Here is a 21,248-nt window from a genome sequence, read left to right on the forward strand (position 1 = left end):
GGAATGTTGCTGATAGCAGCAATGTTTTGAGTTACTGCTCAAATGTTTGGTTTGTCCAAGGACTTTCTGAGCCTCATGCTCTGCAGGGAGGAGGGGAGGCTGGGAGGAAGCAGAGAAAGGACACCTAACCCAGGCTAGCCAAAAAGGTATTCCATACCATAGCACGTCATGCCCAGGATGTAACCGGGAGATACCCAGAAGGGTTGGGACTCTGGGGGTTGGAGGAGGTATTGGTCAGTGCTCTGTCGGGTAGGATGGGGTGAGTTATGGGTCGGTGGCTGGTGAGGTGTTGTATTCTCTTCACTTGTTATTTCCTTTATCATTAGTAGTAGTAGTAATAGCAGTAGTGATTTGTGTTATACTTTAATTATTAAACTGTTTTTATCTCAACCCGTGGGAGCTACATTCTTTGGATTCTCCTTCCCAACTCTCCGGGAGTTGGGGGAGAAAGGGGGGGGAGAGGGGAGGGGGAGTGCACGAGCTCTGTGTGGCTTGGTTTAAACCAAGACAACTCTGTATCATGAGAGCTGTCCTGGTCCCTAACCTGGTTTATGTCTGGGTGCTATATGACAAACTTTCTGTAGGTCCCACTGCCAGAGGCAAGTGTGGGTGGTAATGTAGAAGTGCAATGCTGTTGAACGCATGAGTTTTGTCTCTGAATTTAACAGTGAAAGATTTTCTCCTTGTATTAAGAACTCTTGCTATGCATTGATTAGTTCAGATACACGCACACATCCATATTTATGTGCACGTGTGTATGCAAATATATATATTTATACATATTTTATATTACATTAATTTCTAATGTATAATCTCTTTTCTAAACAGATGGCTGCACAGAAAAACATAGCAAGTTTGTTGGGTAAGTACTAGACCTGTCGGTGGACACAAAACATTTTTTTTTATTACATAGAATATTTATCTCATGTTACTGTAGATTTGAATCACACACAAGAGCTCACATCTGCCTGTCCGAACACCTCCTAACTGTGAATGATTTACTACTACTTAGGAAAAGGATCACTCATTTTTTGTTGTGCCCCCACCTTATTTGCAATTTAATGCACAAGGCAGACCTTAGGCAGCCTTAATTTAGTTTGCTCTCTTGGTTCCCGAATCCCTCATCTGTACACTGCCATTCAGCACAGCAGGGGTGTCAGGTTCCCAGACCAGAACAACTCCAGTCCCTCTAATTATTGAGTGAACTTTGTCTATGGCTTTCACTGAGGTAATGGAGTCCACAGGGAGCAATGATTTGGTATAATGAAGGTCATTCTCATCAAGATATTTATTTCTTTAAATTAATAAAAGGCAGAAAAACACCTATCCTGAGCTGTAAAAACACTTTGTTGTTGTAAAAGCTACAACCAGAAGACAAAACTGTACCACATGAAGAAACAGTAAAAACTTCTGAAAAGGAAAATGAAGAAAAATGTGCCACCTGCATTGCATGTTACTCATTAGACTTTCCAAAGTCTCATTTTACCACTAGTATATCCCTGCTGAGGTGATTGGCATGCAGCCTGTGGGGTGGGATAGCTGCTTAGACTTTCCCTGGTTTCCCAGGTACAAGCACAGATAAGCAGACAGAGAAGTTAGAAAGACAAATACAGGATAAAGAGAAAACCTCTGTGAATCATGTTCACTCTAGCTTAGTTAGGTGGGGTGGCTAAACCAGATATATAAAATGTGGCTGCATTTACTGTCTAGACAAAGTTAAGCTAGCTGAAAAGGTAGATTCTTTCTTCATTTAAAGAATCTTGGAGGAAATTCTTTAAACAAAGGAGGAAATTTCCCTTTTACCCACAGAACAGAATGCACACGTGAAGTAAGCAGCATTACTGAAACTCCCATTCTATGGGAGGCCTCTACAGTCATAAACTCAAAGCTATGGACTCAATCACAAAATCTAACAGCAATTCATAGATAGGCAATGAGATTGGTTTTTAAACACTGGAACAGAAATTATAGAGAATGTTATATTTCAAAAAGCTAAGATCACGAAGCAGATCCATGATTAGTGGTGCTATGGATAGGTTCAACTTTAACCTTTAAATACCTTCAGAACTAGCAGAACACAGCGCCTGCCAGAGCTGCAAATCCAAGCACTGTTTGTGGGACTAGTGCAATTGATACCAAGGTGACTTTTGTTTTAAGTCAATATGCTTTAGCAGACTGCTCTATGCAAACAAACAAACAAGCCAACCTACCAACCACTAATAAGCTCTGCACGTAAAATGTCACTCCAAGAAAGTAAAAATTGTATTTGTGAATGAAGTTATCTTTAATATTAAAGACATAATGTGCCTCTAAGGTCCACTATGAGCAGGGCTCATGGCCATAAAGTTGGTCCTGTTTTCTTTTGGTTATTCCGGGCTCTATATCACTATTCTTTCATTTTACCCAGAATAAGTGAGGCCAAAAAAACTCTTAGTGTTTTCTAAGTTATTGTAAAACAGAAAAGGAAAACATGGCACATAATTTCTTTAAACACCTGGAGTCTCCTAAATAAAGTACATGTTCCTCACTGAAGGATTTGCAGTAGCATTAAAGACCAGCTTCCTTCCAGAGACGGTATCTCTTGGTATTTTCCTACCCCTGCATCTTTGATTAAAACAGATCACAGAATCACAGAATCCCAAGGGTTGGAAGGGACCTCAAAAGATCATCTAGTCCGACCCCCCTGCAAGAGCAGGGTAACCTAGAATACATCACACAGGAACTTGTCCAGGCAGGCCTTGAATATCTCCAACGTAGGAAACTCCACAACCTCCCTGGGCAACCTGTTCCAGTGCTCTGTCACTCTTACAGTAAAGAAGTTCTTCCTGATATTAACGTGGAACCTCCTATGCTCCAGTTTACAGCCATTGCCCCTTGTCCTATCACTGGATATCACTGAAAAAAGCCTGGCTCCATCATCCTGACACCCACCCTTTACATATTTGTAAATACTGATGAGGTCACCCCTCAGTCTCCTCTTCTCCAAGCTAAAGAGACCCAGATCCCACAGCCTCTCCTCATAAGGGAGGTGTTCCACTCCCTTCATCATCTTTGTGGCTCTGCACTGGAGTCTTTCAAGCAATTCCCTGTCCTTCTTGAACTGAGGGGCCCAGAACTGGATGCAATATTCCAGATGTGGCCTCACCAAGGCAGAGTAGAGGGGGAGGAGAACCTCTCTTGCCCTACTAACCACAGCCTTTCTAATGCACCCTAGGATGCCATTTGCCTTCTTGGCCACAAGGGCACATTGCTGGCTCATGGTCATCCTCCTATCCACCAGGACCCCCAGGTCCCTTTCCCCTTCACTCCTTTCCAGCAGGTCAACCCCCAACCTGTACTGGTACATGGGGTTGTTCTTCCCCACATGCAAGACTACACTTGCTCTTGTTGAATTTCATCAAGTTTCTCCCTGCCCAACTCTCCAGCCTGTTCAGGTCTTGCTGAATGGCAGCACAGCCTTCTGGTGTGTCAGCCACTCCTCCCAGTTTAGTGTCATCAGCGAACTTGCTGAGGGTACACTCGGTTCTTGATCCACCTCACTATCTGATCGTCAAGCCCACAGTTTCTTAGCTTATCTATGAGAATGCTGTGGGAGACAGTATCAAATGCCTTACTGAAATCAAGAAAAAACACATCTACCGCTCTACCATCATCCCTCCACCTAGTCACTTCCTCATAGAAGGCTATAAGGTTGGTCAAACATGACTTCCCCTTCATAAAACCATGTTGGCTGTTCTTAATAACCCCCTCATCCTTGATATGCCTAGAGATGGAGTCAAGAATAAGTTGTTCCATCAGCTTTCCAGGGATGGAGGTAAGGCTGACCGGTCTATAATTACCCGATATTTGAGAATGCTGAATTTCCAACTTTTACTCTAGTAGTCCAATATCAAATTACCAAACCTTACAATGGTTTTCACATTCTGCCCTTTTTTTTTAATGTTCCTGTTACAAGGAGATTTGAAGCTGCTGTTGGTTTGCTTTGTTTTTTAAACTGCCTGCCTGCTTGATTCCTAACCACAGTCCTGTTGATATGACTTCTGGACAAGCTGACCTTCATGCCCACATGATTTGCTAACTGTATCCTATTCTGATCCTCCAGACAACCCATCCTGGCTGTGTATGCAAGCTGGGAATGTTTTCCTAAGATGTGTCTCTTAGCCCCTTCCTTATGGACAGACTCTCCTGCTCAACATGAGCATATTCAAGATTTTCTTAAAAAAAAAAAAAGCACACTTTCAAATTAATTTTTCTCTCTGGGATTTTGAGATAATTCTTGTCCTCTATTCTCACAAAGTTCTGAAGATTTCTTGTTTTACAGCTATAAATATAGGTGGATTTTTTTCTTTTTTAATGAAGCTCAGCTATTTTGTTTCCTTCTAGTGTCTCCATTAACTATTTAGGATTTTCCTTTGTAGCCTTTTTGAAATGTGACAAGTGTTTTTCTATCTTCACACTTCAGAACTTCAGAAGTAAAATTTCAGTCCTCTGTTTTGCCACATATCTGTCACTCATAATATGTAGAATAGCTGAAATCAAAATAAATGCCACAGTCTTTAAAAATTCTGCACACCTTCCAGCCCTATGAATTTCAAGGGAACTGAAGCCTATTAACAGCAAGTCTAAAGCCTCACTTGCCCATTCTGACTAGTCTTGTTCATGCAGTCTTTTGCTCCTCTGAAAAGCACATAGCAAATGCCACCACTAGTGCTTGGCAAAATTCTCCCACACAGTCAGTATGCTGACTGACATCTACTTCAGATAAAGTAAATGGATTTAAAACTGTCTCTTTGCATTTATCTACCAAAATCCTATTTATAATGTCCTTAAACTACAATTACTACTTCCAGAAGTCTTTACTATACGTAAAGGGAGTACTTTACTTGGTTTGTGAAATGAACAAGTGAATTATTATTTCTACATGACCAAACCACTGTTCAGTAACCATGTCAAAGTAATGAAACAAAATCTTTAAATTAATTTTAAACCCAAACTATTCTATTGGTGTTGAAATACTGATTTTTTCTATTTTAATTTTTTTTAAATTTCATATAGCTCTTGTTTTAAATGCACATTTCTGGTAGTTTTGAAAAGACTGACACATTGTACTAACTGAAGTTCTGGTAATTTAAATATATAGCATTTAAAAGGAAATTCATGTCTTTTATGTTCTCCTTTTCTGTGCTATCAACACTTTCTATTAAATAGTCCCACAGTCTTCTTTCTACTACAAAAGACATACACATCAAAAACAACTATCCCAGTGAAGTTTTATTTGCCACAGTATCTTTACAGATTGGGACAAAAAAGTACTTATTGATACAACATAATTCTGCACTGGAAAAAATCAGACTTGTAGCTATCTACTTTTTCAGGAGCAATGATGGGAGGTTTAAAGTCAAGATAATATAAGCAACTGTAGTCCGTTGACCAAGCTTTGAATCTGTATCTGTGTTGTGTTCTTCCACCTTGGCTACTACCTGTGGAACAAGATAAAAGAAAATCTTTTCAAATAAAAATGAATGCCGTAAAATGTATCACTGGAGTCAAACACTTAGTAAAACTTCTGACTTTCAGTCCTGCTGAATTCAAAACACAAAGGCAGCTTTGAAATGCTGCAAATTGGGCCCAGCTGACATTTAAATATCAATTCTGAATGTGTCCACACCCAAATATTGATGCATCATAAGTGGGACTATTGATTTTTTTTCAATTGCATGTTTCAGCCATCTGCTTTTCTTCCCCTAGTTGTATTTCTGTCAGTGCTTCAATGAAACGACTTTAGTGGGGGGTTCACATACAATGAAATGTCTCATTTAAAATAAAAATGTATTGAAGAAAGATCTGTGTTTGCCTGAAACCTTTGCCCAGGTTTTGCTTGTACCACTGTATTGTTATCTCTGCTCACCCAGGCCCTGCTAACAGGAATGTTCTATAAGACAAATGTTGCCTGTGAAACCACTGCATGGAGGACCCTTGCTCTGAAGGACAGCTGGGATCCAAACTGTAAAATGCTGAGATCCTCTGATTCCTGCTTGTGTGTTTTCAAGCTCCCTGGAGTAATAGAAACACACAGCTTAGCCTGGTCTTCTGTCCACAGAACCCCCTCAAGCCATTGTTTTGGAGAGACTGCTCTTCCTCACCTCTCTGCCAAGTCAAGCACAATACCTTAAAGCGTCTTTGCTCACACTCACTCACAGTCATATGGGAAAGGAAAACTCTTCTGGACAGATACATCTATGAGTTTAATCAAAATGTCCTTCTTGCCCTCACTCAGGAGTTTGATACCTCCTCTTTCTCCTCAGTTCTTGGCCCCTCTGCTCCTTGTGACAAAGGTTTTCAATGCTGAGGGCAGACACTGCCAAAAACAAGCTAAGGATTCAACTTGAATGATCTTTGAATTAGACAAAAGCTCAGGCCCAAGTCAAGTACCAATTCAGAGACAGCTGCATTTTTCTCTCATTTACTCCTAGCACATAATTCTTTCTACAGATCTTTTACATTCAAGGTGGATCGTTGAAAGGAAAGCTGAAAATCAAGAGGGCAATAAGATAAGGCCTTATATTGTAGGTCTTAAGATGACAACAAAGGCAGGTACACACTGGAGGAGGATCTGTGAATCATACTGCAGGTACTATTATTATTATGGCAGTACCAGCAGATGGGGAGCTGCAAGAGAGCATTCATTTGGCCAGGCATTTCTGAAATGAGTTTTGTTCGTTAGTGCTTAATTAACCCTTATTTTACCTTGGGTTTTTGTCAGGTTGTTTTTTTTTTTTTTGTGGGAGGAGTTATAATTTACACTCGTTTCCTTAATTTACACTGGTTTCCTTAACTCTGAATGCTGGCAACCTGGCTGGCCATATGGAACTCAAGAATAGTTCTGCTTGGCTCCTATTGTGCCCCACCACTTTGCATTCAGATATACCCAGGTGTTCTGCAAGGAGGGAGGCAGATCATTGTCCCCATTGTCCCCATTTAATGAATAAGGAAACTGAGACAGAGATCACAGGGTTTGTTTTGTCCTTCTTGGGACACAGATTCAAGAATAAAGCATCTGGCCCCTTGGCACACTTCTCACTGGAACAGCACATTGCCTGGGATGGCAGGATGAATGGTACAGGTGTGGGGGAGCCAAAGGTAGGCACAAGCTGTTCAGTTTCAACGATTATCAGGTTTTAAGTGCATTCTCCACTTTGCATTTGAAAAACTAACTGATTGTGCTATTATATTTGTCCTCACTTCCAGATGCAGGCAGATGCATTTCTGCTCACACCAGAGAGAAAGGGGCACAGTCTCCCCAAATCCTAAATGTAGGTAATTATCACATAAAACTATACTGACTGATTTAAAACAAAACAACCAAACAAATATCTCTAATTAAAACAGGTACAACAAAGTGGACAGAAACTTTCAGTGAAATGAAATCAGGTAAAAAACCCAAAACAAAACAGAAAGAAAAAATGAAGCTTACTTTTAAATCTGAAACCTCAATGTAAAGAGATGTTTGAAGCTAATGAAGAGCTTGATGAGAAGGCTTCACTGCCTGATGTCCATCTCTATTTGTCCTAAGCCACTTCATCTGAAAAATTATTCCAAGAATAAACACGTTCATAGCTTCTGCTGTTATGGCCCAATCATATTTAGTCAAAGAAACTGGGTCAGTGTACTTTTTATTTTCCTTCCATTCTACTAACTCAACAGGATACTGGCCGAATTCCAAGCATGCTGTGCCCAATTCCTGATTTCATAGACACTGAAAAAAATAACACCAATGACAGAATGGACTGTGGATGGCTCAGCTGACACAGCCATGGGCAGGAAATGGCTGGTTGTTGCAGCATATTATCCACAAAGCTATTCAGACTGCAGGTTTTGTTATTTTACATCTCACCCTGCCAACCATGTCTATCAGTTGCTGCAACCAGAGCTGCTGTTGCTGCTGCAGGGTAGAAAGTAAAAAATAAAATAACAAAGATGAAACAGCAGAAACAATGGCTGGTGCTGTGAATATGCACAGTGGAGCAGTGTGGGTATAACCTGTTACTAGCCTAATTAATTAATTGGTCTCTGATACTCATTCCATTGTACCTTGTGAGAAGTCTAGGTCATGTTTGTTAAAACTGGTCATTTGGAGATGTGAATGCTTTGTGAAATAAAATAGCATGTGAAAGGGACACTCTGCAGTGCCTTTGTGGTGTACAGGGGGAGAGGTGAAAGGGATGCAGTTCTATGCATGCGCACATAAATGTGTATATGTATGTATGGGTATATATGCGTGTATATATATAAATATACATACCTCATGTGTGTGTATATATATGTATGAATGCATGTGATGCATATTCATATATATAGGACTAAAGGCTCCTGAAATCTAAAATCATTTTCCAAACCCTTTTGGGAGCTGTCTTCTCTCCTTAGTCATCTTAATATGATTAAATACCTAAGCATAAATACACTATAGAGAAGGAAGCTTTGGACACCTACTCTTCTCATAATAATATACATAGAGGGTGTTTGAAAAAAAACCCAACTAATTAGATTCACCATATCACTCCCAAATAAAAGCAAATGTGCCCTTTCATTTCTAATCCCTTAGAACAATTTTATCTGTGAAGGGGATAGTTTTTTAATTGTTGCAATTTGGGGTTTGGGTTTTTTTTCTTTGCTGGTGGATTTTTGTTTGCTTGGTTTGGTTTTGTTTTTTTCTGGGGGGATGTGCCAGTCTGAACAAAGAGGACAAAGAAGTTGACAACCTTAGGGGTGTTTGAGTGTGTATGTTTGTGTATTTATGTATGTAAGGGGAGGGGGAGATAAAAATAATGGGAAGATTTTAAACAGCTTGGAAATTAATTGAGAAAGGCTCAAAGAAGATCAGGTGCTGCCCCACAGACTCAAGGTATTCAGATTGCCACAGCAGCCTTACATTTAATCCATGAAGGGAGCACCCAGTAGGGCTGGGACAACAGTGATAATTTATACACAATGCTAAACACCAAGACACAAGTTGTAACTTTCTGTGCAAGCACAATGTCTCTAGCCACTGCTTGCTGAATTACTTGAATGATTGATTTAACCTCAGTAAGTGTGAAGCAACCTCGGTCAAGAGATTTTCATAGCACTCCTATCAAATGGTAAGTAATACCATTGTTCTAGTAAAATTAAGGTGCTGAGAAATCCCTAAGTAAATCATCGATACAGCTGGGAATAAAAGCTGGACTCCCCAGTTCTCAGGGTTATGCATTAACCAGTAGAAAACTCATCTCCTTTTAGTCAGTGGGGAAAGAGCTGAATTCCCATGGGGGAGCTAGGAATGCCACAATTATTCTGTATAATCCTATAATTCTAAACCACTGGTTTTACTGAGGGTGTAAAACAAATCTTACTGTAATACACACTATCTGTGAAAACCAAGCTATGATGAAATAAGGAAACCAAACCCGCATGGATCATTGTTAATGAACTAAAAATGCTAATAGTCTATTCACACTTACAGACTGATGTCAGATTGAAATTCACGTTCTCAGAAACCTTGTTACGAACCATCTCACAATAATTAACACAGATACACCTCCAGTCCCCCACAACAGAAGCATTATTGTACCAGGCAAAATCAAGTAAAAAATGGTTGCAGGATATAACCTATGAATTCTCCCAGGTAATCATAGAATCATAGAATAGTTAGGGTTGGAAAGGACCTTAAGATCATCCAGTTCTAACCCCCCTGTCATGGGCAGGGACACCTCACACTAAATCATGTCACCCAAGGCTCTGTCCAACCTGGCTTTGAACACTGCCAGAGATGGAGGAGTCACAACTTCCTTGGGCAACCTGTTCCAGTGCCTCGCCACCCTAACAGTGAAGAACTTCCTATTTATTTTCAATCTAAACTTCCCCTGTTTAAGTTTTAACCTATTACCCCTTGTCCGATCACTACAGTCCCTAGTGAAGAGTCCCTCCCAGCAACCTTATAGGCCCCCTTCAGGTCTCCACCAGCCTTCTCTTCTCCAGGCTGAACAGCCACAACTTTCTCAGACTGTCTTCATATGGGAGGTGCTCCAGTCCCCTGATCATCCTCGTGGCCCTCCTCTGGACTTGTTCCAACAGTTCCATGTCCTTTTTATGTTGAGGACACCAGAACTGCACACAATGCTCCAGGTGAGGTCTCAGAAGAGCAGAGTAGAGGGGCAGGATCACCTCCTTCGACCTGCTGGTCATGTTCCTTTTGATGCAGCCCAGGATACTGTTGGCTTTCTGGGCTGAGAGCACACCCTGCCAGCACATGTTCAGTTTCTCATCGATCAACACCTCCAAGTCCTTCTCTGCAAGGGTGCTTTGAATTTCTTCTCTGCCCAACCTGTGGCTGTGACTGGGATTGCTCCCACCCAGGTGTAGGACCTTGCACTTGTCATGGTTAAACTTCATGAGGTTGGCTTCAGCCCACCTCACAAGCATGTCAAGGTCCCTCTGGATGGCATTCCTTTCCTCCAGCATATCAACAGAACCACACAGCTTGGAGTCATCAGCAAACTTGCTGAGGATGCATTCAATCCCACTGTCCATGTCAGCAATGAAGATATTAAACAAGACCGGTCCCAACACCGATCCCTGAGGGACACCACTCATTACTGGTCTCCAGCTGGACATTGAACCGTTGACCACAACTCTTCGCGTGTGGCTGTCCAGTCAGCTCTTTATCCACTGAGTGGTCCACCTATCAAATGGATGTCTCTCCAATTTAGAGACAAGGATGTACAAGAATACCAAAAATCATTTTGGGATTAATGCTCCTGATTCCTGTCATAGAGTAAATGAATATTCTGTGTGACTAAAAGTATCAGGACTTGTCTCTGTAATGCACTGAGGTCAGGATGTTTTTGGCAGAATTTGGAATACAACTCTAACCCCTGAGTACTGGAGCTCTCTCATCAGTGAAGAATTGCAATCAGGGCCTTGTAGCAGTAATCAAACAGAAGTGATTGTCATGAAGACAGAGCACATTGAAAAGTAAGAGAAAATTAGATAGGACTTAGGACAAGTAAGACATAAAGAGGTGTTGTTGAATAAAACCTGTAGCAAGAATTCCTGACCTATTTATGACAATTTGATTAAGAAGGTGAGAAGTAACTATCAAAGCAGGGAGATGATAGCTAACAACTTACTATGGGAGGGTAAGCATTGGCAGCACATGACTGCAGTGGAGTACACTTGGTGGAACTTTATTCTTAAAAAGCAGGGGGGGTTGTTATTAATTTTATTTTTTTACTTCTTTTCCCGTTGAACCTGTCAAAAGAGTCCTTATAAAAACAGTGACATCTGGAAGCAAACCCAGGCACTGAAAGAGACAGGCTCAGTGCTTTTAGCTCACCACCTTCAGCATGAAGGTCACAGCCCACAGCATCATCCAAGTAGAGAAGGTGAAACACAAGGTCCGGGCAATTCAGTCACCTAGCTCAGAGCTTGCACGCAGCTGAACTGTCATTCACCCCTTATCAGTGTTTGCTCCAGAATTCCAAAGTTGAGGTCAATTAAAGGGCAGTGTGGGAAGTTAACACTCACTGACTCAAGGGCTGCACAATGGCTGACTTTGGAATTAATCAAGGTCTGAGGTTTTTCTGAGTTACCAGCTGGTTTAGTCTGATGCAGACAGCAACTCTTAAAAAAGAAAAGAAGTGGCTGGTAAGCCTTCCTACGCTAGGCAGTTTGCAAGGCATTTCACTTGGGTTCCGCATCAGCATCACAACAGAGCTTTCCCCACTCACTAAACCAAGTGTCGTGGGACTGCATCCAGGAGAAACAAAGCTGCTTAAGTCAAGGAGCCATGAGTAAAAATTCAAGTTGCAAATTAACTGAGTGCCTAATATTACATGCTGAAATCAGTTATCTGTAAAGAAATCAGGACAGCCCTTCACAAATGTGACCTGAATTTTATTTCTTAGCTTCAATATGCCGTAAACCACTTCCCTTCCAAATGGAGTACATACTTAAATAATCATACTTCATTTTGTATTTTCACAAAATCAAAAAAGGAATTACTAAGGCTCAACATGTTCAAAAGAAGCGACTCTTCACACTCTGTCAATTACAGCTATAACAAGGAACTTCCAAAAATAGTTATTCAGAGGTGACTGTATTTCTGTGGTGAGAAAAGTGATTTCCATTATGGCTTTTGCTTTTTCCAGAAGAGTGAAATACTCACTTATAACATAGATTTGCCCTTCTTTTTGGGTTTGGTGGGTTTTTGTACAAACACATCTCCTGCAAAATGTTCCTGGGTCACAAAAATTTCAGCAACACAGTCATGATTTGTTTTCCATTGCTGGTAGATAAGTAGAAACTACAGGACAGCTTTCTGGTTCATTTTTGAGTTACAGAATAGGTTTCAGGGAATCAGACACATGATTTAACATATGTTAGATCCTGCAGACAGATTTGAGCTTAGCAGTAAGCATGTGGCTAGTCTAATTTAGAAGAATTACAAAATTAGGCATGGCTATTTGTAGGATTGGGTAAGGCATTAATTTTTAGACTCAGAGCATTTGAAGAATCTGATCAGTTCTTTATTTTTGAAGGATAATTCCCTTTGTTTTGTTGCATTAACTAGCTTACACCAACCAGTTTCTTAGTGCCAAAGATAGGTGTCCAGTCAGGACAACAGCCTGGGCTCTTTAATTCCTCCTTGTAGTGTCATAGCAGTAGATGCATTGCCAGAAGTGAGCTATGGACACCTGATTTCAGCAGGATTCATGTTTTACAGTGTCCCCTGATACACCTGAGCAGACACCTCAAATTGATTTTATTGCCTATGATAGAGAAAAGCTCTCTTACGCTACTATGGGAAATAGGAATATCTTTAGCATTAAGCCATCAACTCTTAACAGGTGTCTAAACAATTAAGTGGGTTTCCTTATCCCCTGTAGCATCTTTACTGCCACAGTATTTTCTCAGAGAAACCTTCCACTGACTTCAACATTATTGGTATTTTATTCTACATATTTAAAATCACGTATTGCGTACTCACTGGGTTTATCTAAGTGCAGGAAAGGGTGACACAGCATAAATTGCCAATACTACACAGATAACCTTGGCTTGACTTTGGGTGATATTCTATCTCACAGAATTTTGCACACTGAGATTGTCAAATAAAGATATGTTTTTAATAAAAAAATTTATTAATGTTTTTTTCTCCTTTTTGTCCATAGAATGTATATTAAGACCAGACTCAGAAAAACACAGCTTGACTTTCTACAAACCTATACCACAACTAAATATTAAGGCTTCATCACATGTCAGCATGTGAAATCAGGACTTAATATTTAGCAATGCTTTCATTTATAAAATAAGAGCCTAAAAATTAAAAAACACATAACACAGCATTTTTGCCAGCAAGATATTTTATCACCTTCTCTTGAAGCTCAGGGGAGAGAAGTGACAAACTGAAAATACAACTGATAGCCATCTTTACCACAGAATTCTTCAATGATGGCTTCTTCTAAAAGAGAACTTACTCTGGACTACAGTAAACTGACTGCTAAATTAAATGCAACTGTTAACAGGTGTAATTTGCTATGCTTTGCATGAAAGGTCTGTGCCTTTATGATTTTCTTTCCAGTTTAAGTTGCTTCTTCCTTAGAGGCATCAGGAATGAGTTGCTGCTTGTGTACTGAAAGAAAAGATTTTATTGCTGAGCTCAAGTTCCATTTTACACTGCAACAAGCATTGCCCACTCTTTCTGAATCATAAAGCACAACAATCCCAATTACCTAGCATGTAGTTTCTTTATGAATAGGATTTAATCTTCAATGAGAGGTCTACCACTTCTTTTACTCATCAAATCCTTTTTCATCAGTTACCACTTCATGGAAGAAACATTGTCTGAGTTTTTGTTCTAACTTACATTTCAAAATTGCTTCGGGAAAGTTAAAAATGTCACTAGTTAATCTATAATAAACCCACAGTTTGTATCTGACAAGGCATGATAACACACTGCTGTAAATGAAACTCCAACTAGCATGCTCAAAAAAACATGCCTGCTAAAAGAACATTAAATTTTCACCACATGCCTATACTGGTTCCATACCATCGCATAATTTTTCTTCTGCTTCCAAATGTTTACACTCTCTAAACTTCACTCATCTTTTTCTGCATGGTATTTTTCCCAGATCAGTTTCTTGAACAAGCTCTCCTTCACCATAACACTTGCACTAGCATGAAGAAAGAAGCAGCGCAGGCAGGGGAAAGAAATGGTCAAGAGATTCTCCTAATAGAAATACCTATCTAACCCAGACTGAGTGATTACCTGTTAAAGAACATACTTGTAAAACATCCAGATACAAGCTTCTTGAATTTTTCAAAATGTCAGAAGTAGACACTGGGTCTTCAGAATTAAGTAATAGTGCATTAAAATATAGTTATTCCATTTAACACAAGCCGTGTTAATACATTTTTAGTCAGTAATATATTTTTTTCCTAGTAAAGTCTAATAACTTTGGCATAAAGAGATTGACCTAAGTATAGATTCTGCAATTCAATAATGTTCATGTTTTAGAAATTAAGTTTCTCTTTGGGTTTACTAGACTGATGAAATACAAGCTTAAACTGAATGCAGCTTGTATGTGAATTTTAGTTTGGTTTTCTCCCTGGGCTCACACTGTCAAACCCCACAGCAAAGCCAATTTGTTGGGTTTTTTTCCCCTCCAGTTAGGACTGGGACTAGCAAGCCAGTAGGGTATATAGCCTGACTCTCTGGAAAGGGCCAAGGATAATGAAACCCCCACGTCCTAAAAGCAACACTTTTTTTATAATATCCATCTGGAGATGTTCGAATCTGGAGTTTTTAGTGTTCAACAAACAGATGAATCACCTAAGGATATGTGAGAATCAGTTAATCAGCTGGACTAAAATGCTAAATATCCAGCAAGGGCAGACATTATAATAAGCCCTGACATACCTGGTTAGATAACTGCTACTGCCTGAATGCAGGGCCCTGCTATTTGCCATGATCTGGGCTTATATAAACACAGAAACGCTCAAGCATTTGATAGGGCACTTTTTCATTTTTTATAGCATTACTGGAACCTTCCCGAGAGTGCGGAAACAGCATTTGTTGGAGAACAAGCCTCATTAAAATAAATGACATTGTTGCTACTTCCTCAGATAACTTTGCTCCTGTCTCAGCAGAGGTAGACTGGTTCTATTACTGGGAAACAGTCTCTATTGCCAATTCTGTGGTAGAGGAACAGCATTCTAAATTTAAAAATCCTTTTGTATTGATCCGTGTTTATCACATAATACTATGCCGGCTTGCATTAAACAGCGGAGATACATTTTCATCTCTATGAAGGGAATTAAATGCCCAATTCTTATTACTGTTAATAGTTGTGTGCCTAATGCCCAGTGTGCCTGCCTCCAAACATACCACCTTAATTACCTAATGTGCAGTCTTGAGAAAAGCAGATTATTCAGCTTTATGTTTCTGCATTTGCAAATATACCAAGGAACTGGTGACTGTGGCACAAAGAACAGATTTGTCAATGTGTTTATTTTCAAAACAGGATAGCAGAGGGACCTTGTTCTAGCAACTCTTGGCTATAGCACTGTGAAATTAAAAAAAAAAAAAGAAAAAAAAAGAAGTATTTTAACATATGGATTTCTACAGTGTGGGAAGGCTCTGCTTTGCATTCAGGACTCTTTCCAATTAAACTGAATGTTATCTCAGACCATTTAAAATGCATATAAACTGTACTTATGGGTTTCCAGTTATGCTTACCCTCCTTCTGAAAGATACCACAAAGGGCATGACCAAAAATGCAGAAATATTTTAACTCTTGAGTTTACAGATGGGCTTCTGTTGTGGGTATTCTTTTTTTCTTTGGATGGAAAAACATAGATCCCTAAAGACAGCATCTGCCACTGCTTTTCAAAACGCAGATTTTGCAGAACTCTCTTTTTGAGAGAGTTATACACTGAAAGTGCACGTGGAAAGGTGTACATTGAAAAATATGTGTTCTGAACAATTACTTCTGTTCAGCATTACATCAGGGTGAAAACAATTTTGACCATGATAAGTAGTCCACAAAGAGTTCATTAATTTCAGTGGAACTAAACCTTGTACCATATTACTTCCTACAATGACAATATGAGAATATAGTTATATTGAGTACTATTAAAAATTGTACACTTGCAAATACATTCCAAGACTGGGAATAAATCTGAAAAATTCATTCATGTGATTTCATAGTGACTGTATCTATTTTGGAATCCAAAGTTTATTGAGGTCCATAACATAAGAACTCCCTGTATTCTCGGTAAAATCTTGTGTCTGAAGTTCTCTTCTAAAACAATAAAGATATTTCAAATAGGTTTCTCACAGAAGCTGTCAGAAGACTCATTTAGTGCAGATCAATCTGTCCACATTATCTCTATTCACACATTCCAACCACCTCTATTGTCAGAAGAAAAAAGTACAGCACAGAAAAACATCTAAACAAATAAATAAATCCCTTTTCCTGTGCTTTGAGAAAAGCAGAACTATTTCCTCCCAGAGAAGCCACAGAGAAGTAGGTGGCTAATGGAATAAGGGTATGTAGGCCAGAAGTCTCAAGGGTAACAAGGGTGAAGAGTCGCTTCCTCAGAAGCAGGCAGAGTTATATCCTGAAACTTTCAGTGTTGCTAAAATGAGCAATTCTTTCATGCTTTCATCTGGGGAGAGTGTTTTGAACAGAGAGCCCACCTGGGTGCCTCAAGACATCTCTAATTGAGCTCTGCCTAGGAAAGCAGCATTTGGCTCTATTCTCTCTTGGCTGTTGCTCCTGGGTATTCACCTCCATTCATGTCCACGCTGCAGCTTACAGCATCACTGTCTCTCTACACCATGATTAGGTAATGAGGACATCATAAGGCCAGGCTGGATGGGCCTTTGAGCAATCTGGTCTAGAAGAATGCACCCTTGCCCATGTCAGAGGGTTTGAAATAAATGGTATTTAAGGTCCCTTTCAAACCTAACCAGTCTAACATTCTGTGATTGCATGATTCCATGGTTCTATGATTTTATGATAAGCTGCCTCATGTCACTGGGGATGAGGCAGGCCAGAGCTTTACAGCCCCTCACGTCTCCCATTTGCTTGAATATTTCTCTCATTTGTCAGATGGGGCAATAGCATACTGAGAAATAAACCTCTTTACTCTGCCATATCCCTGTAAGAGAGATATCCTTATTAGCAACTGCCTGAGCCAGTCAGTCAAAGTTTTCCCAAATGCTACTTAGCATCAGCTAAGTCACATAATATTAATACCACCAATGTCTGCTACATCTCTATGGGATTTTAGCAAAGAGCGAATGTTATTAGAAGAGATAGTGTGGCTTTCCCTTCATTCGTTCTTACACTATACACATTAAACAAGAAGCAGTTCCTCAAGTCGTGCCAATCAAGCACTGCTATCTAGGACCTAATGTTCACAGTGAGACATGGAAATCCAGTCCCTAAAAAAGCCAGCTGGGTACCTGGGAGTGGCGTGATGGTACTGGGAACCTTTCCAGATTATTGGTTCCAAACCAGTCCTGGCAGCACTGGGCAAACCCAGCACCATTGCTGAAATGAGATGGTGCTTTCCCGTCGCTGTCCACTGCAGAAAAAATGTTATCCCTGATGGCACTCATTAGAACCCTTCTTGCCCTCCCCAGTGCAAAGCCCCAGGCTGTCCAGGCTCCATAAGACCCTTACACTTCTCAGGAATACCTTAGCTTCATTGGTGCAACTGGAGGAGATTTTCGGGTGGGAAAGGGGAAGCACAAGATGAAGCAACATATCTCCCCATGAAAATAAATCTATTCTGTTGCACTGGCAGGAGTGAGGCGAAGCAAAGCTGTGTGAGCAAAAGCTGAAGACTCCTCTAAACTCCCCATACTACTCTATCTCCAACAGGATACAAAGTGATAATTTATCTAAACATCGAGACAGAGTTCCTCAGCTAGCGTAAACAGGAGTTTACCCATTGGCTCTGGCCCTCCTGAGAACAAACTCCCATTGACTGATAAGTGATCCTGAGGATAAGGCACTATTGTTGGGCTGTTTCTAAGAGCTGGCCTTCATAAACTAATCCTTTCACGGGTGCCATAGGCACCAAATTCTAAAGCACTATATTCACTTGAGAAATCCCACAATTAGAAGGCAAATTGACTCACCAATTTAATCCTTAAAGGTTTTATTTTACCAACCTAGATTTAAGAGGGTGCAAATCCAGGCACGATAAGATTAGCAGAACACAAATAGGTGAGCAGAGGCAGGGCTACCCCAACGTATTTTCAAATCAAATCAAAGAAATTCTATGTGCTCAAGGGCAATTATAGTCATGCAACTGCAGATGACTGAAACCCATGACTAATAAAAATTAAATTGGCCCAGAATTAATCATGCAGCAGGAATGATTTGATTCAACCAGATTACCTGCTAAAATGCCTCTAGAGGGTTGGATCAGCAGAAGATATACCCTTCTATCTCAAGGCTCAAGGAGCAATATCTTACAAAGGCAAATTAACAATAGAATACATTAGCTTGTCCCCTCTTGATATCCACAATGAAGAAGCAAACAGGGGAAAACATAACTGTTAGTGCTGGGCTGTTTCTGCATGCCTGGTGAGGTGGCCTGTGAGATAAACCATGGGGCAGCTCGCTAGGACAACCAGCATGCTCAGGCTGACAGAACTTTGTGAAGGAAACCTCTTGTGTGGGAGACTTCACTTGCAGACTTGCTGTTCAGACTGTCTGACCTTGAGGATGGCTGCAGAGCCTCTGTCCCTCTAAACACACCAGAATGATGTAACCAGTACTGTCATGCCTTCCACTGTCAGCACCTGAGCTACACATACCTCCTGTGGTGAGCAGTGACCTAGCTTTCCACAGTCCATTATGTGGTCTTACTGCTTCTGAATGTAAGCAGCAAAGGAACAATGGAATAATCAAGAAAGCAGTGTGCAAAGATAAAATGCTGCATAGCTTATTTTTCTGATTTTTTTTTTACATTATGTTGTTCAGTTTTCATGAAACCCAAACATATCATTCATAGCATCTCATATTTACCTACAGGATTAATTCAACTTGAATATTCCCACTTCTGTGATGTCCTTATTTTGCAGCTATGGACCTTCACTCAATTGGCTGCTAGAAACTGGCTCTCAGAGCAGGAGGACCCTAAAGTCCAGGAACTTGTGTGTTCTTCCCAAGTGGTATGAAGCAACAGATTCCATGGCATGATTCCAGTGGGTCCAGGAATATTTCAGGTGGGCTAAAGGTTGCATTTTGTGAACTGCTACCCAATGAAATAGTCCCATTCATTGTAGTTTAATTTACAACAGACCAGGAGACACAATGGCAAGGAAAAAATGTAGGTGTCTTTACTACCCTCTTCCCATCTCTGAAGCTAGGATTACGTGTTCACAGATTCTTGTTTTCGACAAGGACTTCTCAGGTACCTCAGAAGTAAATAGCTCTACCCCTTGTATATCTGGGCCTAAGGATCAGCCTACACACCTCCACTAGTACTTTAAAAGACTCCCTTGTCCATGCTTCCAGGCAAAGGTACACAGCTGGATTTCCATCAGAATAAATCCCTTTGACTAACTTCTAAATGTGGAAAAAGCATAATTCTGATTTCCCATGGTTTACTTTGTCTTTCTTGCATTTATATACTGACACGCTGTATCCTGTAAATAAATTATTGTACATAATACTCCATCAGAAAACACTACAATTCTAACAATTTATGGGGTAGTCTGTACTCATCAATTATTTGATTGTCCATGGAGCTAATCAGCTAAAGAAAATAAAAAAAAGACACATTTTCTTTCAGGTTGCACTGCCAAGATGAACATTTTGCTCTAAATAGGCAAAATATGCATTTAGTTTTCTCAACAGCTGGATCTAGCACTGCGTAGGAATTTCTTGAGCATCTGCTATAGACTAGAACTGTAACACCATCCCAACTTTCCAGCTCACTCAAGTATTTTAGTCCACTCACCCATACAAGAATTACATCAGTCACATAATCACTTCACTTTCCCTTCTAGGGCATATAAAAAGAATCCCTGCAGTTCTCAAATGCTAGTTAGGAACTGCAACTCTGATGAAACTGTTTTGTAATGTAGCTGGATAGGTTGAACAGTGGCTGGTCACTCAGCTGGAAGCTGGTTTTAAATTTAATCCTAACACGGATCCACTGAATTCTCCCAGAATATGGACAGGGCCTCATTTATCTGAACTTTGATTTATAGTAAATAGAAGGAATCTGGATTTCATTTATACAACTCCCTGAAGATGCATATTATACATAAATTTATTCTTCTGTTCCTGTTCCTTTTTATAAACCTAAGCAAAGATGATCTCTCCAAGAATATCTATTGGAAAGCCAGAGGAAGAAAAGAGAAGAACTGATATGTGCAGATGATTTTTTAATGTTGGGGAGGCATTTAGCTCAAGCAGTAAACACTTTTATTTTTATGAATAGTATTATTAAGGAGATTTTATGACATTAAGAAAGCTTCATTATCATAGCTTTCCTTGAAGTCACTATTGAGTCAAATATAGCTGCAAATCCTTCAGTGTGTTTGGTACTTATGCTTCAATCATCTTTTAAATTTTTCATAAGTCACAATCCAACGAGAGTAAAAAATATAAAGTCACTATAAAAAATATGTCAATTACAATGATCTTTTAAAAATAAATTTCCTATGCAGATCAAAATATGGTCAGTGTAAGCATGAGCTCTGTCTTCCCTCCTTATGGGAATTTTTAGACCAGATGTTAAGGCTTCAGTAACCACATTTGAAATACATTTACAGTGCTGTTGAAATACATTTACAGTGCTGATAATATACAACACTATTTACAGAGAATCATAGGGAAATCTAAGGTGGACAAGAGCTCTGGGCATGACCCAGTCCAACCCTGCACTCAGAGCAAGGCTACTTTCAGGGTTGGTTGGGTTGCTCAGGGCCTTATCAGGTCAAGCACTGAGTGCCTCGGAGAAGGGAGATTTCACAGGATCTCTGGGCTCTTGTTACTGTGTCAAACCACTCTCCCAGTGAAGGATTCTTCCTCTAAGCCTCACTGCATGGTCTCAGATGCTTTATTCTGTTGGCTTGCAAGGATCATCTGCCTGTGATGTTGTATACTGCGTTTTCACAACTGTCTTTGCACCCTTTCATCAACACTGCCAGGGTAGTGTTTTCTAGAGTCTCTGCCATAGTA

Source organism: Melopsittacus undulatus, chromosome 1 (genome assembly GCF_012275295.1).
Source record: "Melopsittacus undulatus isolate bMelUnd1 chromosome 1, bMelUnd1.mat.Z, whole genome shotgun sequence".
NCBI classification, from domain to species: domain Eukaryota; kingdom Metazoa; phylum Chordata; class Aves; order Psittaciformes; family Psittaculidae; genus Melopsittacus; species Melopsittacus undulatus.